The 24,704-nt window shown below is 37.5% G+C and overlaps 2 long non-coding RNA genes across 3 annotated transcripts; one reads left to right on the forward strand and one right to left on the reverse strand.

Moving 5' to 3' along the window:
- The first annotated feature begins 10,594 nt into the window (after positions 1 to 10,594).
- LOC113543296 (uncharacterized) lies at positions 10,595 to 14,951 on the forward strand. Its single transcript, XR_004579575.2, has 3 exons — positions 10,595 to 10,986; positions 12,257 to 12,523; positions 14,011 to 14,951. It is a non-coding gene; the product is annotated as an uncharacterized LOC113543296 (long non-coding RNA).
- Positions 14,952 to 15,896: 945 nt separating this feature from the next.
- On the reverse strand, positions 15,897 to 23,427 carry LOC113543306 (uncharacterized). 2 transcript variants are annotated; one of them, XR_003404405.3, is made up of 5 exons: positions 23,343 to 23,391; positions 18,577 to 18,663; positions 17,443 to 17,692; positions 16,988 to 17,139; positions 15,897 to 16,877 (listed from the first exon to the last, which is right to left on the reverse strand). It is a non-coding gene; the product is annotated as an uncharacterized LOC113543306 (long non-coding RNA). The 2 variants fall into 2 exon arrangements; XR_004579622.2 differs by lacking the exon at positions 18,577 to 18,663 and having other exon boundaries at positions 15,898 to 16,877; positions 23,343 to 23,427.
- Between the last annotated feature and the right edge of the window lie 1,277 nt (positions 23,428 to 24,704).

Genomic DNA, 24,704 nt, shown 5'->3' on the forward strand with positions numbered 1-24,704 from the left:
AAAACTGTGTCACTGTCCCAATATATTTGGACCTGACTGTATATATATATATATATATATATATATATATATATATATATATATATATATATATAGTCTATTTGGAGCAGAGCAAAACATGAAAAATCTGTTGTTTCACAATGTTTGTATGAAATTTTAATCCCTATGATGGGGATGCCAAATTATATTGATTCTGCCTGGAAGTTTCTGTCTGGAAATTCATTGGGGTCATAACAACATAACAACATTTAAAGGCTTTAAAGGGAGGGATAGGTCACCAACAGTGACAATTGTCATTTACTCACCAACATGCTGTTCCAAACACATGTAAAAATATTCACATCTTTATTCCATACAATGAAAACAGTGACTTTGGGCTGTTAAGCTCTATAAAGGATAAATGAACAGCCTAAAAAAGCAGTAAAAGTAGTGGATGAGTCACATCACAATCATTGATGAATTCTATTTACAAATACCAATTTACAAATCAGTTTTGATGTTACTACGATTACTATGACATAATGTGACAATAACATCCAACCTTATTGCTTCTTGTGTCATGACATTTGGTTAAGAGACTTGCAAGAACCAGTGAAGTTTGATGTTATTTACATAATAGCCAATAAAATTAAAACTTAGTGTAAACAAAGACTGAAATTTTTATGTTTTCATCATACAAAGACATTGTATGAATTCAGAAGACTTGGAATATGACACAAGTCATGTGGGTTCCTTTAAAACACTGACACTGTGAAGTGAGTCACTATCAATTGCCATTGTATGAAAATTGCCATTGTATGAATGTCACTATCACTAGTTTTATGTAGATGAATGGTGTGGAAAAACTGCTTTAAAATAAATTGATTAAAAAGAATAAAACATCCTTATCAAGGCTCTAAAGTACTGAAGTCATTTCTGGAATTTCCACATGACGCTTTGATTTGAACAACTGTATCAGCTTCAGGGGATGAACATCTTGGCCTTCAAAAACAACTTGTTCAGGTCCTTTGACACAAGCTTGGTGAATTCCTTGCTGATCTATAAAACATAAGACATTATACACATCTTTAAATGCATGTACAAATGTAACAAAGGGGCCAGGGTGTCATTGTCAGTCTTGAACAGTACTAAATGTTAAAAAAAATTTCATTTCACTCATCATGACAGAACTGGTCATAGAAAATCTGAGGATATTAAGTTTGCCCATATCTTCTATTACAACAGCTCAACCTTTATAGCCCAAGATTATCTAATAAATTCAAACCACACAGAAACAAATCAGCACAATTTACCTGTCTCTCAGTGAAAAGTGCTTGCCATCTGACTTTAATTTGTGATACTGGTGGCTCCTCCTCAACGACTTCTTGTCTTCTCAGAGAATATGTGCTGCTTATAGCAGCATCAACAAAGGTGATGTCAGGAGTCTTTTTCCTCATTTCCACAGCTATTTGCTCTCTTTCCTCTTCAAGACTTTTCTGGTCTTTGCTCTGAGGGAGCTCTGGAAGAAAGTTTGTTTCACACTGCCTAGGTTTCTTAACTTTGTTTCACTTTCCTCTTATCTACTCAAGACCTCTCTTTTCAGAATTCACTTTCAGTTCCTGACAGCCTGCATCTCTCAGCTTAAACTTCAAACTAATTTTCCACCCATACCATCCAGATGTGGAGTCTGGCTCTTTGAGACAGAGGTGTTTTTCAATTAAGGCAACCGCTACACTTTCAGTCTCTTCATTCCCAGGATAGGCTTTGTATTAGTGTTACACGATTCAGAAAAAAAAAAAAAAATCTAATTGCAATTTTTATGCCAGCATTGCGATTTCGATTTAACATGCAATTTAACGTTTTTTTTTTCTTCTATTTTTGCATTTTGCACTAATTGCACTTCAAAATAAAAACTGCATATCAAATACAGACAAATAATAAAGGACAAGATGTTTGACACTGCAGCATATTTTATAAGATTTTTTTTGACAATCAAACACCCATAAGACCTGTGGTAGGTAGCAAAAACTTATTCCCTTTGATTAAACTCGAAACAATAAATAAAAAAAAAACAAAGTTTGTGGTGTTACCATGAGAGGTTTGCACTGTTTTTCGGCACATTTTGCAAATCACCTGCTGTTGCAGGGTGAGTGTCTGCCTGAAGCCAAAATATTTCCAGATGTTTAATGTACAATTTCATTTGTCTGTAAGGTCGGCTTCACTTGTTTCGTTAGATTCGCGTTCGGTTGTCAGGCCAGGCTCACTACTGCTAGCCTCTGCCATCTTTGCTGCTAACTAGCGCTTGCTTCCCTCACGTGATGGCAGCAACTCGTCCTCTCATATGTCAACTAGGCTACGTATCACGTTTGTGGAGTCAAGCTAGACTTTACATTGCCAGTCTACTTTCATGTTTTGTTATTTAAGGGGTTGCACACTTACCAGCTGAATGGCACCTTGAATTGCACCTAATGCAGTGTATGAACTGCACTTTTAGAAATTGAGTGTTCAATTCAACATCAATTAATCCTTGAGCCGTACTTTCTATGAGTATATAGTTTCTGCAATTTTCTCAAGAATTTCAATCTTCGTGCCTCTGGGAATTGACAAAAGTGTTCAGTCCTTTTGAAATGCCTCATTCCCTTGTGTTAGTCTCAGCTCCACATCATATGTTAAAACAGGGATGGGAAAAACAGCTGGCCATGGCTGTGAACAGACAGCAGATATCTCTGAATGGATGCTGGGTGAAGAACTTGACAGAGATGACGGTTCACTTAAAATTGCAGTGTCTAAACTGGACTCAGAAAATTTATTTGTAGAAGGGGTGAAAAAGACCTTGGGTGTCACCTTGTCTTTCGGCAGATCAGCTATACATGTAAGGTTACAGAAATCATGGAAGTCTTCATCTTCATTTTGAAGGTCAGAAGGGTCTTTCAGCTGGAGCCTGCTTTTAAGCTCAAGCTTCAGGCCATCAACTGAATCTGGAAAAGGATCAATTTCTAATTGATATAATTTTTTGAATGTCCTGTAGTGAAATGATCACACAAAACAGCATTTTGTTATAGGAATAGAAAATTCCAGAGTTTCTGTGCAACTGGGGAAAAAGTACAAAAATGAAATTACAGTAAAACAAGGTCCACATGTCTTTACAATACACAAACAGTTTAAAGCTGTTAAGACAATTGAATTTTACTCGAATGTTAATACACCATTAAAGGAATAGTTAACCCAAAATGAAAATTGTCATTATTAACTCACCCTCATAGTGACTCACCTTAAAGCTTAAAGAAGCACCCAAAAGTGTTATAAAATGGTCCATGTGACTTGTGACTCATATTCATCATAGTCTTCTGAAGGAATACTATCACTTTATATATTTTTGGATGAATAACATATTTAAGTCATTATTCACTCTCAAATCAAATCACTGATCAACAGTATAATGAGCCCAAACCAAGTAATATGGGTTTAGAACGATAAGAGGGTAAGTAATTGACAGAATTGTTTTTTGTTGAAATATAACTTTAATTTGAACACCCAGAAAATCATGTACATTTTAACAAATGTACCTTAGTGAAGCAAGAAGTTTTTTGGTGTTATGTTTAGCTTGCCAGCTCTTATGTACGGATAAAGTGGATGGTATTCATTAAGCTCATGGGGTTCCACAACCTGCAGTTCAGAAGTGCAATTTCTCCTCAGTTCATAACTTTGCAAATGCTCTATGTACCAGGCTTTGAAGGGTTTGATGATGAATGACACTTGGTTTTAAGAATCATTCTAAGAACAGGTGTGCCCTATAGACAAAATCATTCCCTCCAAGTACTTGGTACCATAGACACACAAATGGGTTAAAAGAAATACAGTGTTGATGTTTCCATATTTATGCTCAATGGCCTGCTTCACTGAGTGTTGAATTGTGTGAGGTGAAACGACAGTAACGTGTTCTACTTCTAGATCAGATTTGAAAACACTTCAACACAAATCAAGGTAGTAAACCAAAGCAAGCTGTTGCTTTCTGGCTTAAGTGAGGAAGACGTTATTGAAGTTTTTAGCATAACGCATGACTCTCTTAAAGAAGTTGTGCTTTGCTTCAAAGCGAATAGTCCAAAAATCAGTCAGAGGCCTGAATCAACGAATCATTTCAGGATAGTGCTCCAAGAAGTGATGCTTGGGGAGAAGATGGAAATCTGGGAACAACTCTTTCAGCAAACATCTGTGTTCTGAGATTTTGGACTCTAAGTAGCACAATGTCTCATTGGAAAAATGTCCAGTAGCCAGGAGTTCAACAATATCTTTCAGATCTAGTAAAATTTGCCAAGATTTTTCTCCTGCTGGTACTCTGTGACCAATCATCAATGGCAGTAGCCTTAACGGAGTCCAGTTTTCATAGCTGTTTCCACCAGTTGAATGTTTTGCCCAAATTACTGAAATTTGTTGTGGTTTGTTGGTTTTATCAGTAAACTTGAAATGAAAATACTTGACAAAACTTGGAACACCACCTCATCAGTACAGAGTTGTGCTTCCACGCAGCTTGCACTGTAGTGATCCTGCAAATAAAAAAAAAGAAAAGTCAAACTACAGCCAAGTACACATACACATATTACATACATAAATAGTCACTGAACCTCTCACTCTTCAAATACAATAAAAAAAAAAAATATATATATATATATATATATATATATATATATATATATATATATATATATATATATATATATATATATAAACACTCTATTTCTAGGGCTGGGTGATATATTGAATATTATTGTGGTGACATCGATGGCGATATAAAATTGTGCAATGCTATAAACATAGTTTTTATTTAGTTACAATGTTTTCTACAAAAAATGAAATTAGCTGAATTTCATGATTCTTCAGGGCTGCACAATTAATAACATAAAAAGTGCAATATCGTCATATGTGATTATTAAAATACAAAAAGATGTGCTTTAATTACATTAATACAAGGATAGTGTGTTATAGAGTTACACAGCTACACAGGAGACATGCAGTGTGCATGTGTGGAGCTCATGATTAGCTGTTTTCAGCACTCGCAAAGCGTTTTGCATGCATTGAGAATGCAAGGTAGAATGCAGGTTCACACAATCGTGCAAAAATTCCAAACAGCTGTAACCGCTACAAGTTATTATACAAATTTATTTCCAATTGCGTTTTCTATTTGTGGACGCATAAATTGTGGCATAATTCAAATGAAAACGCAAATCAGAGTGTGTAAAAGACATTAGACACTGGACATTAGAGGAAATTAGAAACTTCCTTTTGCCTAATTCTGACAAGACAGACGTACTTGAACTAGGACAACATGCAGCTAGAAGTAAACTTTATGATTACATAGTGACTCTGGATGGCTTTTCTGTTTCATCATGTGCAGCAGTAAAAGACCTTGGAGTGATTAGACTCCAGTCTTTCATTTGAAGCTCATGTAGATAATAATTCTAAGATAGCCTTCTTTCATCACAGAAATACAACTAAGATAAAAAATATAATGTCACTACACCATGCAGAAAAATTTGTTTACGCTTTTGTTACCTCTAGGTTGGATAATTGTAATGCCTTATTGCCTGGTTGTTCCAGTAGGTGCATAAACAAACTCCAGCTAGTCCAGAATGCAACTGCAAGAGTCCTTACTAGAACCAGAAGACATGACAACATCACCCCTATCTTACCCACACTGCATTGGCTCCCAATCAAATTTTGCACTTATTATAAAATACTAAAATAAAATACTTTTGACCTATAAAGCACCGACTGGTCTCGCGCCACAGTATCTGAGTGAATTTTTGGTCTTTTAATGATCCGCCATGCCTACTTCGATCATAAGGTGCAGGCTATTTGTTGGTACCTTGAATAGTGAAGGCTACAGCAGGGGGTAGAGCTTTCTCTTACAAATCCCCACAGTTATGGAACAGCCTTCCAATTAGTGTTCAGGACTTAGACACAGTCTCAGTCTAGGCTGAAAACATATTTGTTTATTTAAGCCTTTTGTGAATAGTTTTTCATAGGTAAAGGAGCAGATCTGGAGGGTTCACAGGCATAGAGTGTTGTGTTGAACTGGGATGTTTGGATGCTGTCGCCCCTCCACTCTCACGCGTTCACTCAGGTTTGTTGATGGTGGAGTGGCTGGCTGCTCAAGATGCCCTCATGTCTGTGTTACCTTTAGGCTCTCCTTTTTAATTATGCTGTCATAGCTAGTCTTGCTGGAGTCCCTGCTTGCACTCTGCACACAAAGTATATTGTCCTTAACCATTATGGGACAATAAGCATACATAACAATCTCTCCCTCTCTCTCTGTCGAGCCACACATGCTACTCCTGAGATACCAGTGATCCTGACCCCTTCTACTCTCCGGACTTGCCTGATCCATCCTGATGCCCTACTTCTGATTGGAGTTCTTATCGTTTGAGATCACTTGCTGCTGCTGGGGGTGGCCCCACATGGACGGCCTTAAGATCATTGGGATTGCTGGGGATGGTGCCACTTGGGGGCTGTGGACATGGCTTGGGATCTCATGGGCAGTGGTATTGTGATGGCTTGGGACTGCGATTGCTGCGGTGGCTTTGGGGCTGCAGTTGCCACGAGCAGCTTTGTACTCAGGACTCCATCAGTGGACAGTGGATAAGTTTAACAAACCGGACTTCTTGTGAAAACTGTGATGAATTCACTGGTTGCACAATTGCATTATTTGTCCATATAATACACAGTTACAGATTAATTTAATTTGAATCTATTTATTTCTGTAAAGCTGCTTTGTGACTATTGTTAAAAGTGCTATACAACTAAAATTGAATTGAATTTTATTTTGAAGGCTCAGCTCAAATCCTGTGGGGCTGATCTCTCATGAGTAGGATTTTTGGCAGTTCCTGCAAGCATGGATATCATGTATGCGCTGGTGAAAAGCTTATGACAAAAAAGGACTTTATTAAGAAGAATCAAAGACTTTAATAAGAAGACTCAAATACTGCTTTTTTGCAGTATGCAGCCAATGAGTTTTCATGGTGGATTTGGAGAGAAGCCTTCAAATAAACCAGTACAAGAAAGTCACTTGAGTCTGCTTGTGATTAGAGGGAGTTATATATATTTTTTAAGAAGAAGAAATTTCCAAATATTAAATTTTACAATCAAGCATTATAACAAGTCCCATTAATTAGGTTCCTTGGGGCATGGATGGATACAAAGCTAACATTCACATCATATATACAGAAAGTTATAGATAAATGTGAAAAGGGAATAAATATTTTAAATGTCTGGCAGGAGTAGATTGGGGTGCAGCTCAACAATCATTAAAAAGATTATGTTATGCAATGAGAAGACCAATAATAGATTATTGCAGCATAGTATGAAGCTCAGCATCAGTATCATTGTTAAGGAAAATAAGTGGCATACAGTCTCAAGCCTTAACAATAGTATGTGGGGCATTCAGAACATCTCCAGTATCAGTAATACATGTGGAAATGGCTAAGATGCCAGTAGAAATCAGGAGACTTAACTTAAAGATGGCATACTGGAATATGCAAATTCAAGTAGCTTTGGATGGAATGCTAATAAAGAAGCCAAGGAAATATGACAGCATAAGCATAGGTCCTACTGTGGTAATACCTACAATACCTTCTTGGCTGTTCCGTATGCCAATTGTTGATCTTCAGTTGCACTGTAAAATAAATGAAAGGAAAGAAATATTTCTAAGGATATAATTTTGTCACAGTACTTGAAAATCAAAAATATTATAATGGTATTCAGGTATACACTGATGGCTCAAAAAATATACATCACCAACTGTATATATTCCTTATTTTAAATATAGCATTATTAATAGATTATCTAATTATATTTCAGTATTTACAACAGAACTAATGGCTATACTAATGGCTATGCAGTGAGTTGAAGAAATTCATCCTATGAATGTTGTGGTATGTTCTGATTCATACTCAGCCTTAGCGAGTTTAAACAGTGGGACAAGACATTAAATGAAATTTTACAGAATCTGTATAGAATAAGTCAAATAGAAGTGAATGTCTCATTTGTATGAATACCAGCCCATGTAGGGGTGGAGGGGAACGAGGTGGTGGACAAACTAGCTAAGAAGACATTAAGGCATGATGAGCTTGATATTAAAATCTCACCAAGTAAAATGGAATTATTAAAGCAGCTCTAAATAGGATGTGGCAAGAAAAATGGAATATAGAGACAAAAGGGAGACATCTATTTAATATCCAATCTAAAGTAGTGATAGAAAGGAGTGAGTAATAGAAGGGAGGACACTATAATATCCAGGCTCCATACTGGGCATACCAGACTTCATTATTCTCTGTATATTATAGGGCAAAGAGAAACTGATTGTTGTATACTCAGAGTCCAGTTCATAGAAAAACTAAGAAATATGGAAGTTAACAATATAACATTAAAGAGTATTTCAAAATGCACTGTTACAGTCAAGAGTGTATAAGGCTCTGTTAAAATATTTCCGGGATACATTTACATTTACGGCATTTGGCAGACGCCATTATCCAGAGCGACTTACAAAAGTGCTTTGAAGTCTATCAAAACTACATTCTGATACTGGCTCACTAGGTCACAAACTAGGAATACCATCAATCCAAAACTCTACTGGGGAGGTAAAAGACGAGCGCTCAGACAATACTTGCCTTCCTTGTACCTTGACAGATGGTGGGACCAGTCGAGCAGTGCTAGAGGATCGAATGCTAGAGGGAGAGTGGTGCAGTGCGAGGTGTGATAAGTGCTTTGAGATAAGTGGGTGTTGGTCCGTTTTTGGCTTTGTAGGCAAGCATCAGTGTTTTAAATCTGATGCGGGCAGCTACAGGAACCAGTGGAGAGAACGTAGCAATAGGGTGGTGTGGGAAAATTTAGGAAGGTTGAAAACCAATCGTGCAGCTGCATTTTGGATCAGTTGCAGAGGACGAATGGCACTCAGAGACAGACCTGCCAGGAGTGAGTTGCAGTAGTCCAGTCTTGAAATGACAAGGGACTGAACAAGCACCTGTGTGGCCTGTGTGGAAAGAAATGGACGAATTCTTCTGATGTCATAAAGGTGAAATCGACATGAGCGTGGCAGATTAGCAATGTGAGAGGAGAAGGACAGCTGATTGTCCATAGTTACCCCAAGGTTGCGTGCAGTAACCGAAGGCGAGATCAGACAATTGTCTAGGGAGATTGCAAGATCATGAGATGGGGATGAATCACCTGGGATGAACAGCAGTTTGGTTTTGCTAAGATTAAGTTTCAGCTGATGAGCTGTCATCCATGATGAGATGTCTGCCAGACATGCTGTTATCCGAGCAGAAACATGAATGTCTGAGGGAGGGAAGGAGAGGATGAGTTGAGTGTCAACTCATCCTCAATACAGGTTTGATTAGTAGGATTTAGTTTTTTTTTTTTTTTCTTGCCTTCAATCTTGATTTCACACTCCATCCCAGTAGGTGGTGGAAATGCACCTTAAGCTGGTTTGCCAACCACCATAAAACAGAAAAGAAGAAGAAGATGATGATGAGGAGGAGGAGGAGGAGGAGGAGGTGGAGGAGGAGGATCCTGATGAAGAACCCCCCAATTCCTGCTTGGTTATTCCGTCAACCTGTAGTTGACCTACAAATACATGATAGAATTCAAAAAGGGGAAAGTGGAATTGATATTAAGAGATACACAATAGAATATGTTAGAACTGTACATTATGCATTTCTTCTGGTGTACACTGATGGCTCAAAAAATCCAAAGACAGGATAAACAGGAGCAGCATTCCACATTCCAGAATTTAAGATGGGGAATTATGGAAGATTAACTGATGGGACATCGGTGTACACTGCAGAATTGATAGCAATTCAATGGCACTTAGTTGGGTAGAGGAAGTGATGCCAAATAACTTGTTTGCCTTCAAACATATCAGTCAATTCATTACAGATATTATGATGCTACTGTGAAGACTAAAGCAGGTGGGAACTGTAGTTCATTTTGTATGGATACCAGTGCACATAGTGCTGGGAAATGAAAAGACAGATGAAAATCACTTAAACTGGACAATCCTACTTTAACAGTCCCACTAGGTAGGTCAGAAGGGAAAAGCATCATTTTGGAAGCGAATAACAGTAAATGGCAAGAGTATTGCAATCACTGTAACACAGGGTGACATTTTTTATAGACAAAAAACTGTAGTATAAGACCAAGAGTTGAGAAGAACAGATAGTATTTGCTCATTTAAGGATGGGCCATACAAATCTTAATTATTCACTTTATCTCAGAAAGCACAAAACAGGACTATGTAAAATATGCCAAGTAAAGGAAATGGTTGAACGTGTTGTTAATATGTCCCAGGTATGTAGATGAAAGAAAAAAACTACATAGAGAAATGGTGGCTGCTGGATGAAACAAATTGCCAATTACAAATATTTTAAATATAAGGAAATTTAATGGAAAAATTATAAAGGAAGTTTTTTAATTCATATAAAACAGTGGACTTAAAAACAGGATAGAAGAAATCATTCTTCAAGCCTACGCGGAAGCCTCTTCACACTCCAGGACAGGAGGTGGCGGTCTGCAGCTAAAAAAGTCGGTTTGCAACCCGCTTTATTAAAACTCACTGAAAATGAAGAGGAAGCGCCATAGCTTAGCTGGCTAGCGGGTGGCAAACCGCGGGCCGGCCCCTGGGCTTCGCCGGTCGGCGGGGTTTGGCTGTGCGGTCCCTGCATGCTCTCGGGCTAGCCGCACACAGACTCATGCACACTAGTGTGAAATCCAGCAGGCTGTTAGCTGGAGAGCCGGGTCTGGATGCGGCATGGAAGGACTCAGGGTTGCTTTTTGGTATAATGTCGTGGCAAATACTTCTGCAAATCAGAATAAGAAAATGACTTACAAAGACAAGGGGTTCTGGATGCCAAAAATCAACAGATATTATTGAATCAAGCAGCAAAGCCGAGATGGAGCATCTGATTTACATAGTCGTGGCTCATGCTTGTATACAATTCTAAAACAATGATCTCAGTAGGTGTTTTCTCTCTTGTTTTCTTTAATCACACATCTGCCTCTCACCACAATTATTTCACTGTCCCTTTATCTTCGCTTTAACCGTGGCGGAGGTCAGTCAGTTTATTTTTTTTTAAATGTTAACATTTCTTCACAACCTTAACAATGCACTGTAAGAAATCAAAAACGTCAAACTGGTGAAAAAGATACAAACTTCAGGTACTCTGGTAGAGAAAAGCACTTTCCCATGAGAAAGAACAGAACAAGCCTGGACTGAAAAGATACAGTTTCTGAAGGAGAGCTGTGTGCTTAGTGATTTCCCACAAGCTAGAGTCACATCGGTTTCGTCTTAGTTTTCTTGATTCACAAACATTCTCTATAAAATTATTTTCTAATTAATTAGAGCTAATGCTTAAATACTGATTTGCCACAGAGTCCCACCCTCTTCATGATTAAAATGCACTCAGTCATTCTTAGGCTGAGGTGATTTTCAACACAGTACAATACTGTTGTATAAATACTGATTGACTTAATACTAATTAAAGGTTAACCAGTTAACGGAAAATACGTCCACAATAACAAAGAAGTTAAGTTTAAATGTGGTGTGCCTTTTGCATTTTCATTCACCACACAATTTACTGCTTTATGCCAAATCCCTCATTTTTAACACTTGGGATTTCAAATTATTAAACATGTTATGAAACATGTTAGCAATCATATTTTTGGAGATTGTCATGCTTTATTTTGGTATTTGGCATAAGCTAAGGTTTCGTTTTATTTTAGCATACGAAACTGATATGTTTAAAATTTTGTATGCTGTTTTCTTTAAGCTTACTGTCCACATGGGATAAAATAAAAGGTGGTTACTGGGGTGGTGGTGAGATGGAAAATACCAGATTTGCGTAGGAGTGTCAGATTTTAACAGCAGAAGGCAACAATAAAGAGTAGTATCTTCTTTTTGCTAATAAACATTGCATTTTGGATTATATTGACAATGTACTGTAATGAATGGGGTTAAAAACTGTACTGCAGCCAGCCACTAGAGGGCCTCAGAGGCATTTTGGCTTCACTTTTGACTCCCTGTTTCGAAGTCCACTCATAGCCATTAGTCAGAAACAATTCATGGCTTTACAAGGGATGTTAGACAGTAATGTGATTTGCAAAATGATTATGTTGAAAATGTACTGTTATGTTTCTTATTGTTCACTGTATTTGCCAGCCCCTTCTGATGTATTATAAGCTTCTTTTTCATGTTTTATTTTATCTTCCTGTTTGTCTGTTTATATAGGGTGGAGGTGCATGGGACGCAGGGTCATGAGGAAAAAGTCTGAATATGTCTGCACTAAGGTGTTCAAAGACCTATCTGCTGTAGAAAATGCTTGATAAGTGTAAGACGTGGTTCGCCTCATAGAAACATGAAAAAAAAATATATTCAAATGGCTTAGAATAAACAGGACTGAGCTGATTCTCAGTACAACCCGAGCTTCTGCTTCTGTCTGACCAACTGACCATATTTGGACTAGGCCTCCTCCAACAGACCCTTTAACTATTTAAGGTACTTAATTCAACCATCCTGTATCTGTAAAAGTAAAGTTCCAGTGACAGTTCAGCTACAGATACAAGATGCAATTGCTCACTTTAATAATAGATGCAGTATACAGTAAGTCATATAAAAACACACTAGTGTGATTAACCATATTGTATTGGTTAGATTGAATAGAAATGCAGGGCACCTATCACAGCGTTTATTGCCAGTATTATAATGATCGCAAGCATGTTGGATCTTATTTTGTAGGTACATGCTTGTAATTATTGTCTTTTGCTCAAGTCTATGAGACATGAGAAAATAGATTTTAACATCTGCCTAAAAAGTAAAAAGAAAAAGAAAGAAAGAAGGAAAAAAGTAAATTTAGTCCAAATGACTAATCAAGCCCAGCCTTAAGAATCATGGCAAGTAAGACACATGTCCATTGAGATTCAACTCTTGAAACGTGGAGAACTAGCATAAAGAGCTAATTAAATTCTTATTTTAAAATCTTCAGTAAAGCATGGTTTGTTTCAGATCCACATAATCATACTACTTTATTAACCTCATATGAATTTAGTATACATAACTAATTAGGGCTTCATGCAGACAGGCAGGCCTTTAAGGCCTTTAACACTAATTAGGAAATTAGGAAAGACATGATCTAAAGTAAATTTGTGTTCTTGTGTTCCTTTGAACTAGTGTGTGTGCTCACTAACAAAACAGTTGCCTGTCAACAATCAGTAATTGTGATTTATAAATATAGATGTTGTTGCACAATTATCCACAAGGTGGAGGTAGGCTCTAGATTGAATTTCTAAATGGAGATTTTGCCGTAAAGGCTATAAACATTAAATAATAAATACTTAAATTTTATAAATTATAAATAGTTTTTGTTTTTTAAAAGATCAGATACACTTTGTGTGACTAAGTAGTTCTATCTGTTTTCTATATCTGAAATTAGTGTCAAACAGGTAAATTAATATTTGATTAGTAGCATTGCTGTCTCACAGCTTCAGGGTCCTCGGGTAGATTGGGTAGACCTGAACTCTGTGTGGAGATTTACATGTTCTCCCCATATCATCTTTCTAAATATGCCAGTAGGTGGATTGGTGACTATAAATTTCCCCTGTGTGAATGGTGTTATAAACTGAATGGTGTCCCATTCTGGTTATATTCAAGCCTCAATGTTCCTGGGATAGACTCGGTATAGGATCCAGCATGCCCCTGACCAGGATAAAGTTACTGAGGATGAATGAATGAAGAAGAAGAAAAAGAAAATTGTAATGATTGTTTCAGAAATTGCTTTAAAATTGCAGGGACACTGTAGTTTGACATGTCAAAGTGATTCAATTTGCTTGTAAAGCTAATGGTTTGATTGAGAGGATACAACATCAACTGCAATAATTAAAAAGCTTTTGATAATAATGAGATTATCTTCTCTGGTTAGATCTCGTAATTGTGAAAAGCAAAACATATCATGACATTAAGACTAATAGAGATTTTCTTTTCCGCAGGCTCCAAACATCTTGTTGCCAGCTGTTCATTAATGTAAGACGTATTTAAGACTTAATCCCTTCAGCAGTGATGGAAAACAGAGTAGTTTAGAATAAGGCCTTGTATCCTCTTAGCCATCATGCAAAAGAGCCCATGGGTCCTTGAGCTGGTTATAGAATATAGCAGGAGTGAGTGATTGACTGAACGGTTGATTAATTCACTGATTGATTTTTATTTATTTTATTATTTGTTTGTTTGTATATGTGAGTAATTGCCATCCTACTTGAGCACATAACCACAATACTGTGTGGAAAATATATGAATGACCAAACAAGACATTCATTTTCAGAAAAACACCATATCTAAATATTTTGGAAAATTACCACTGAAATGTTTTTTAGAACCTCTAAAGTTTCAATAGCATATATGATGCGTAATACATACAGAAGGGAAAGATTAACTTTATATGCAATACAAATCTTTGGTATTCTAAATAAAATAATAAACCATTTCTTAATTTTGAAACTTTGCTGAGGACACACAGCAATGGTGTAATGTTATGTATTTGCCTAAAAGGTCTTCATCACTACGAATCATTGTACACTGGTGTTTCCCCCATCCTCTCCTTCACCTAATGGAAAGTGAAACACTCCAGGACCCAATCCTTTTAATGAAAATACTGCATTAATTTTATTTTGTGATGTGTCATTGTAATTCAAGTGATGGTTTTTAATCTTCAGATTGCCTCTGCACAAGGCATTTCAGAAATATTTGGCAGCAGCCCATCTTCCCCCTCCACCGTTTTACTGAATGCCCGTCAAAGATGAGCATTAAAAAGGCCCGCTTTATTTGAATAAACTATTCAGGGTTTTAAAAAGGCATGGTGTAAGGTATGTAAATGGGATGAAACAAAGTGGCCGTGTGTAGTTTCCATGTCTGGATGTTTCAAAGCAGTGCATCTGTCCCCCTCTTGTTTTTCTTTTTAATGTTGTCTAGTTGTTATTGGCAGGTTGTATTATTCTGTTGTTGAGGTGGTACGGTGCCATAAGAGTACCAGAATATGCTTTTCATCATAAAATGTAAGACTGTGCTAGATTTTTCCCCCACATCCCTGTACCTTTAACCTTAATGTTTTACATTTTTCTTCAGCTACAGTCTACTTTCTAAAGAATGTAGGTTTTCACAGTGGTCATTGTGAAAATTTTCATTTATCTTTACAGAAAAATAATGCAGATTTTACCATCGCAATCATAAGTGAGATAGCTTATCAAAGATATATCAAGATTAGGGGCATATTCCTTTCTAATCAAAAGTGCAAGCACATGTTTTTACCAAGTCACTTTGTATGACATTTCTAATTAATTGCAATCATTGTAATTTTTTTCATATGAGCTTTTGCTGGTGGAAACTCTTCCTTAATGTGCTTCATGCCAAAAATTTATCCTGATTGCTCCCAGAATGAATAGCATGAAGGGTTTAACTTCCTGTGATGCATCACAGTTAACCAAAATGTTAATCACCATAGCTGTTGCATGTCAGGTGTTGCACATATTATATACTACAGTACTTACGCTGAAATAACCATAGAACAAGTACAGAAAATGATTCTTAAGTAAAAATATAGGTATTGTCAAAATTTTACCCAATGAAAATGGGAAACCGTCAACATTGTACTTGAGTGAAATTTAGTGCCTACAAGTAGATGTGCATAAATATTTAAAAGCAAAAAAGGGAAATGATTTTAATTGAAATTAGAAAATGTTCATCATTGTCCCACACTTGAGAATTCGTAACTATGAGTCAATTCATATGAAAAGTTAGAGGAGGTTAAGGTTAGGGTGACGACATAATTGTCCATTCTGCATATTTTCTTTTTTTATTTTTTTTTCTAGCATTAAATTAACCTTAATAAAAAACAAAGGCTCCAGAGTGGTGTGAATAAAATCATTTGCCCTGTCTTTAAGATATTGTAAGTTTGAATCCTGATGGAGGTGTGCTAGTGTTGCAACTGGGATCTTGTGGGACCAAACAAAGTGGGCAGCTTTAACTTTCATGCGGATCATTGGATATGAAGCTCATGAGACATTTGTGAATAACTTACTATTTATTTGTGGATTTACTTTAACTTTTGTGGAACTTGTGTTTTTTATTTGCAAATAATGCCGGACTTTGACTTTATTCCACATTCACATTGCAGTTTAGCAAAACTGAATTATGTGAGCATTTACCACCCATTTAAGAATTCAAAATAATCAAAAAGAGATAAAAATAAAAGCATAAAAATAAGTATAAGATAAATCTTAAAAAGTATATGCAGTAAAAAAAAAAGAGATAAAAGAAAAATAGTGTATAACTGCATTTAAAATTCTTATTATGGATGGGATAGGTGATTTTTCGGAATCTCTTTTCTGTAATTGTTTGCACTTTCTGGTTGGCTAGAATGATGTCTGGGCCTTGAAGGGGTGGCAGCCTTTCCCTGAAAGGGAAATTGAGAAGGCTGATAGTCCCTGCGCAGCTCGTTCCCTCTAGGATAGTGGCCAGTGAGTGGGTTTTCAGTGCATCTTGATGAGCAGAGAATGCACTGCCAGTGATGATTCAGCAGGCTTGTTTCTGAACATGTGCAATCTGTTTTGACAGAGCTTGTGTCAGATTTCCATGCCATGTTGGCAGGCATACTCTAATGTGGGACAAATACAGTATACCCAGTGTATACTGTCATCGAATCTGAAGTGGACACTCCTGCCCACGAACACAGTGCATATTTGTGTCAGAGAAATTGGGGTTGGCAGAAACCCCCCAAAATTCCAATACAGAGCTTTGTAATATCTACCCTTTCGTTGTGCTTACACCAACATGAGGCAACATGAGAAAGAAACCTTGAGAAACCCTAGGAAGAAACAAAAGGGACAGTGGATTATAAATCATTTCTCTTCCACTCTTGTATACTATAAATTCAAACAGTATTAAATGTGTTGAAAAGACATTCAATATGAGCACCATGGTCTTCATGATTTCAGCAGCAGTTCTTAGGTACAAGTCTCCAGTATCCAGATGAGATTATCCACTGAAGAAAGGATGGGTCTTGGGCATAAACTCTTTTTGGGAAATGTGTTACACATCTTGGGGAGGAGATGTATGCAAAAATATACCTGTATAAACAGGAGAAATAATGAGACAGGAGAAAATAGTTGCATTCACAGCGGGCTTTCTCTTCATTACTGATTCAGATTCAAATGCCAAACTGTAGTAGATACAGTACAGTATTTCAACTGGATATAAAAATAGAAGTTAGATAAATCGAATCCATGCCTCTGTATTGTTTCAATCTCGTACACCATCTTCAATGACAATCTAGCTCACTATGAATTGCACAGTTTACATAACCAAGATATTTCACTTGTCTTACTTAAGTAAATAAAACAAAAACATTGTAAAAACATTACTTTACTTACATAGGTAAGTGTGCACTTTGAATGAGGTGGCCCAGAATATGCTGTTCACTGTTCACTCCTTGTCTTGCTTCAGGTGTAAGTAGCCTGATCGTCTCCTCCAATTTTCACACCTCTCTCGCCAGATCCTCTTGTTATACTTCCTCCACTGTGACTAATGCCTGGCAAGGAACACTGAAAAGCCACATCTTCTCTCTGTGCCGCTCGACAGCATTCCCAGGTGGCAAGGATTCACTGATGTACTTGTCAGTATCTGGGGGAAACAAGAGAGCACATCTGCATCATCACTGACTTTGCCTAGATTTTACTTGATATCAAAACTGAAATCGAAAAGTTGTCCAAGCCATTAGTGGTCTACTGCACTGAGGTTGGCTATGCACATGACATACATGAAGGGATTATTGTCACTAAGTACTGAGAGGTAGGGGGCATAGTAGAGAGAGTCTCTAAACCTTTCACACATTGCCCACTTAAAGGCTAGGAATTTGAGCTTTCTAGAATGCAGATGATAATTCCTTTTAGCAGGTGCGAAGTTTCTAGAACTGTAAGCAACCACTCTCAGCTTTCCATCCTGGCATTAATAAAGGACAGCCACAAGGCCTTGCTCAAATCTGTCCATATAAGGAATAAAAGGCAAGTCAAAGCTGGGATAGGCAAGAACCAGGAGGATGGGTTAAGGCAGTGGTTCTCAACCTGCGGCCCGTCACAAATGCAAATGCGGCCCATGACGCTGACCATGTTAAAAAATAAATAAATAAATAAATAATAACTTATAGTTTTACAATTCATATTTTTAAAAATGTATTAAACAAATAAAAGTTTGAACAATAAGTTTTATGTCATATAAAATAATTTTGGTGATCATGTATTGATATTTCAGACATACGCAGTACTGACGCAACTATGAACTGACGCAATTACACAGTTAACGCACACAATTACAAGCAAGCGCTCTGGCAGATTTTAAACAGTCATCAATTAACAATCAAAATGGACAAATTTGTTATTAGAGGAGAAAAAAGATGTGAGGAAAATACTAATGAAAGAACACATGCAAACATCATGTGTCCCATTAATGGTAAGTAGAATTATACTCTCTAATAATAATAATAAATCTAATTGTAAGCATTTAGATACCTTAATATCTGGTTAGCTTGCATTGGTGACGTCATATGTACATGATGTGCGGCCCATGAGACTTGAACTTGAACATAGTGCGGCCCACTGAAAAAAAAGGTTGAGAACCACTGAGTTAAGGTGATAAGGTTAAAGTGTTAACGTGTTAAGACTTTCTTTCTGTCCAGCGCTTTCTGGTATTCCTCTCTCCACATCTCCAGGGTTCTGCAGGGTGGTTGAGCACCTTTCTCTTGTGTCTTACTTGTCCTTTTGGTCATAGTGGCATGCAAGTGTACTTTTGCTGGCAAGAGTCTATAGATTGGCTTGGCAACTCTTGAGAAGAAGCGAAGTAGTCTATAAAACTCTCCAATGGTGCTTGGTGTCTTGTTTTTCTATGATTGAATGGCATCTAAATCTTTAGGGTCAATTCCGACTCCTTCAGATGACCCTAATCCTTCATCATGGTGCACATACCTCTTGCAAAGCTCACATTTAATGGGCATCAGCTTGACTCTATGCTCACAGGGGGTTCTGGGGACTCTCAGTGTGAACTTCACAGAACTTCACATGACACTGCACATCATCAAGTTACAGGATGTAGCAATTGTCACATACTGAGTCAAGTATTTTTTCCCCATGCTTCCTTGAAAGGCAATGGCAGTATTAGTCAATCCAAAAGAAATGCGGACGCACTTGTAAAGGCCTCATAGTGCGATGCATTTTGTGAAGTGTTGTGATCCATCATCAGTAAAACCTTGAAGGTAGACCTTGCCCTGGTCCAAGATTGAAAACCAACTATAGCCCCCAAGGGTGTCAGTGAGGTCCTGTTTCCTGGGTTGGGGGTGCCTATCCAGTACAGTCTTCTGAATCAATAATCTGTAATAGTTGCACAGCCACATTGTGCCATCCTTTATTCTAACACACATCACTGGGGCTGAGTAGGGAGATTTGGATTTCACCATACAGCCTTTCACTAGGAGCATGGATGTACTCTTTGACCTCTTTATAGAGTGGTTTTGGGATGCCTGAGTAAGATTTCTGGACTGGGATGTCATCTTGGGATGCCATGGATTCATTATAGAGCATGTTTCTGACAACTGCCTGCTGTTCTTCAGTCAGGTGATTCAAATCTACAGGAGGGTGCCATAACCCCCCCATCAGATGAGCATCCTCCATCTCATTTCCACTGGTGATGGTACATCAACACAAGGGCTGGCAGTACCATGAATCTCTACTAAACCCTCACCCACACTCTGCTGTTCCAAAGATGTACCATTGTCATGTGGCTCAAATAGTGCTATAGGTTCAGAAGAACTGAAGCTGACAAGGACTTTGCATTTGATGTGTGTGACTCTACCAGAGTAGGTGATGATTTCCTGATCCCCTATCTTCACCTGAGCTTGCTGTGCCCTGTCTCTCCAGCTTGAATAAAGCCTACAAAAGTGCTAGCCTGCTTATCCTCAATCTCCATTGCTCTACTCAGACAACTAGTTAAAGAGATGATGTGTACATTTTTTGTCCTTTGAGCAACTTTTCAATTACATTGAAGCCTAGGAGTGGCCTTTAAGGGTCATGTTACTTACTACAAAGGCTACCTGAATGGACAGGACTGGGTCATTGTTTCCTGGAAGAGTCACTATCAACTCTATCCATCCATCAAAGGGTAAGACATCTCCCTTCACTGCATGAATATTAAGGGATTTGGTCCCAATTAGCTCTGCCAAGGGGTGTCAGCCTATGTCAGCTAAGTATTTAGCTTTCCAGGAACGATTCAGCATGCTGACTTGGGCACCAGTATCAATCAGAACAGTCTCAGCATATCCATTGATGGAACACTGGTGAAGGCATTTCCTGCCAATTAGCTGAGCTACTTCACAATGGCTTGGTTGTGTTACTGCCATCCAGAATTGACAATGGATCAGGCACACATGCTTGGACATCAGGGTGGGACTGTCTCTTTATGCTCATATTCAGCAATATGAGCAGCTTTTGTATCAAAGCATTTAATTAGTATTTAAATCCACAATTCTATCAATCATAGAACAGCAATGATTTAGTTTTTATTTTTATTGAGTTGCTGTGGTTTAAATCACCATTACATCACCTACACTGTCTTTTTTGGGTGTGTTAGAAGAAAGAGATAGTAAAGTGTGAGGATTAAACTGGTTGTTATAATGAACTACAGGCATTATATAACATTGCACTTTATGTAATACATTTATATTAACTCAATATCATGATGATTTCCCTAAATAAACACTTTTATTAATTTATGCTAGCTGTTCAGTGCGAGAGTTTTATCACACAGGCGAGATTTTTATTAAAGACACCAGTCTGAGAAACTAACATTGTGAAAATGTTTAAAGTGACATTTTTACAAATATTGATGAAGATAAATGCTATATACAAACAAATAGAAACGTTTAATCTGTATTTGGCTGAGTTTATGGAACTACAAGTGTCTATCCAAAGTTTATTGAATATGGCCTGGACAGATTTGTTGGTACACCTAGAAAAGATTATAAATATTCACATTATAGCTATATTTCAAGCTAACTGTTTTCTTTAATTAGTATCACACACGCCTTCAAACTTGTAATCAGTCATTCAGCCTATTTAAATGGAGAAAAGTAGTCCCTCTGCTGGTATCATCGTGTGTACCACATTGAACATGGACCAGAAAAAACAAAGGAGATTGTTGTCTGAGGAGAACAGAAAGAAAATTATAGACAAGCATGTTAAAGGCATAGGCTATAAGACCATCTCTAAGCAGCTTGATGTTCCTGTGACTACAGTTACAAATATTATTAAGAAGTTTAAGGTCCATGGGACTGTAGCCAATCTTCCTGGATGTGGTCGCAAGAGGAAAATCATCCCCGGATTGAACAGAAGGATAGTGCAAAATGTAGACAAAGAGCCAAGGAAAACGATACAAGCTGAACTCCAAGGTCAAGGTACATCAGTGTCTGATCGCACCATCCATTGCTGTTTGAGCGACAGTGGGCTCAACGGAAGAAGACCCAGGAGGACTCTACTGCTGAAAGAAAAACATAAAAAAGCCAGACTAGAATTTTATTTTGACAAGCCACGTGGTCTCCCACAATGCTTCTGGGAGAATGTCCTTTGTTTAGATGAGACAAAACTGGAGCTTTTTGGCAAGTCACAACAGCTCTATGTTCACAGACAAAAAATGAAGCTTTCAAAGAAAAGAACACCATACCTACTATGAAACATGGAGGAGGCTCGGTTATGTTTTGCATCTACTTTGCTGCATCTGGCACGGGATGCCTTGAATCTGTGCAGGGCACAATGAAATCTTGAGACTATCGAGGCAATCTGGAGTGAAACGTACTGCCCCGTGTCAGAAAGCTCTGTCTCAGTTGCAGGTCATGAGTCCTCCAACATGATAAAGACCCAAAACCCACAGTAAAAGCATCCAATAATGGCTAAGAACAAAACAATGGACTATCCTGACATGGCCTTCTACGAGCCCTGATCTGAATCTATAGAATCTGTGGAGCTGAAACATGCAGTCTGGAGAAGGCACACTTCAAACCTGAGATAGCTGGAGCAGTTTGCTCAGGAAGAGTGGGACAAACTACCTGTTGACAGGTGCAGAAGTCTCACTGAGAGCTACAGATACTCTAAAGGTTGTGCAACAAAATATTAGATTAAGGGTCCCATAATTTTTGTCCATGCCATTTTTCATTTGTTTTATCATTTAAATTTTCTGTTGAATCAAAAATCAAAAGCAGTTTGATTTTTATTAAATATGGAATAAACAATGATGGATACCAATTACTTTTGTCAGTTTCAAGTTATTTCAGAGAAAATTGTGGGTTCTCGTGGAAGGGTACCAACAAATTTGTCCACGTTTGTAGTAACTCAAATAAATGCTCTTTACACCCATGATGAGTCAAAAAAGAAGACCAAACTGAGTTCCACTCCTGTCAGCCAAGAATAGCCTCACAGGCTCTCCCAAACTGGTTAGTTGAAGATTAGAAAAAAAAATCACCTGGTCTTTTTCCAGTCTTCAACTGACAAGTTTCGGTGAGCCATGTGGTCTGGGTTCTCCGGGTTTCTTCTCACCTCCCAAAAACATGCCAGTAGGTAGACTGGCAGCTCTAAATTGCCCCTAGGTTTGAATGAGTGCGTGAATGTGTGTGTGCATGGTGCCCTGAGATAGACTGTCTTCCCATCCAATGTGTATTCCTATGCCCATTGTTCCCAGGATTCACCTGCCATTTAGTTAAAAAATAAAATATTGGGAGCTATTTCCTGAAACACTTTGCATTAGGAATTTTTTAATATATATATTTTTTGCATTGATTAAAAAACCCTACATGCTGGTTTTGACCCAGAGAGGACGACGGCGGCACACTTCATCATGTGGCTCTCCATCATGGTCTACCTCATCAGACTCCTCCTCCTCCTCCTCCTCCTCCTCCTCCTCTGAGCTATGACTCCCACCTGTCTCATCCTCCTCATGCTCTCTTCCTGAACTCTCATCGTCTGACAAATCTATATCTGAATCTCCATCAATAATTTTATATAGAATCTTCTCAGCCTCTGTCATAGAACTGTCTACTACAAAAAAGTGAAACAAACATAAGAACAAAGTCCTGACGTCCACTACAGTGGACATTTATAAATTAGCTGTTTTCCCTAGGAAAATAAATAAGCTTAGCTTGGAAAATTCACTCAAATATTGCTGAAATATTTACTTATTATAAACAAGCAAAAAAATAATGTTCAAAAAGCATTTTAATAATGAATATTGTGCTTACCTTTCTTTCTTCCATAAAATGTGCTCGTCCCAATGGCGGCCATTTTGAAAAGACAAAATCAGGAAGTTGGCAAGGCCACACCCCCTCGCATGTGACATCATTTTGAAGGGCCAAATGTCTTTTTTAAGGTACAGCATGAACTAATAGTGTGAAATGCGTAATATGAGAGGTATGAGCAAAAACCTAATGTCCACTACAGTGGACAAAAATGAATTGCCGGGTCTCAAGAGGATAAATAAAGTAATATAAATGTAATGTAAAGGTAACATAAATGTAAAGCAAATAATTTAAGCTCTTTTCTAATGAGATACATGGAGCCTGATGTTTAATGGTAAAGTGTTCCAGATCTTTGGTGCATAAAAATATATACACACCAAATATAACTTAACAGTTCATATGTAGTTTTATCTAAATTTTATATTGTTAACATGGGAGCAATATTAAATTGAATTTATTAAAGCATTCTACAAAAATAAATGTATAAACATTTATTGACTACTCATAGACCTCATAGACCTCTAAGTGAGAGTTGAGAGCTGGTTTTTTACCATGGAAACATGGTAGTCACACATATGCTATAGATACCCTAAATAGAGATTAGGTTTTTAAAAAAAAAGCTGGAGTATCACTTTAATAATTTCCTAATCATATCCTAAATTTATTTAACAACATCCTATTTAATCATCGTATCAATATTTAATCATATCCTAAAAAATGTTTTAATCAGTTTTTACTGAAGTGCTGAAGTTATGAGGAACGTATTTTCATGAAATCTTCGGCTTGAGTATATTCTTTTCATAGGCTTCATTTCAGATTTTGACTGAAATTGCTGATGCTCACACTGTGCTTATGAATTAGACTAGATTATAAAGAGGTTAAACACTCAGACATTTCACTCCAAATGTCCCTTTATAATTCAGTATCAAACAGCTAGTGACCCAACCAGTACTGGCTTCACATACAGTAAATCACATGTGCAAATATTCTACTATAACCTGAGAAAACACTGAAGTCTTTATGAAGTCTGTAGGCACTCTGGGTAATTAGTGGCAATGACAAAGGAGCAGAGCATTGAGCCATGGCCTAATGCGATGTTGGGTCTGAGACAGGCATGTGGAGCACAGGTCCCACGCTGCCCTGTTATTAATGGATGACCTTTACAGACTTTAAAGGGTTTGCTGAGTGCCTCTACTCCTCTGCTCATTTGTTGCTGTTAGCTTCCAAACTGTTTCCAAACTCTTGGGGCTGTGTGCAAGAAGGGGAATATTTGCATAAGTTTAATTTTTTTTTTTTTTGGCCTGCGAACAACAATAGGTCAAGTGTTAAATTTAGAGATTAGAGACTGTTGCATGGATATGGTAA

The sequence above is a fragment of the Pangasianodon hypophthalmus genome, chromosome 15 (assembly GCF_027358585.1).
Source record: "Pangasianodon hypophthalmus isolate fPanHyp1 chromosome 15, fPanHyp1.pri, whole genome shotgun sequence".
Lineage (NCBI taxonomy): Eukaryota > Metazoa > Chordata > Actinopteri > Siluriformes > Pangasiidae > Pangasianodon > Pangasianodon hypophthalmus.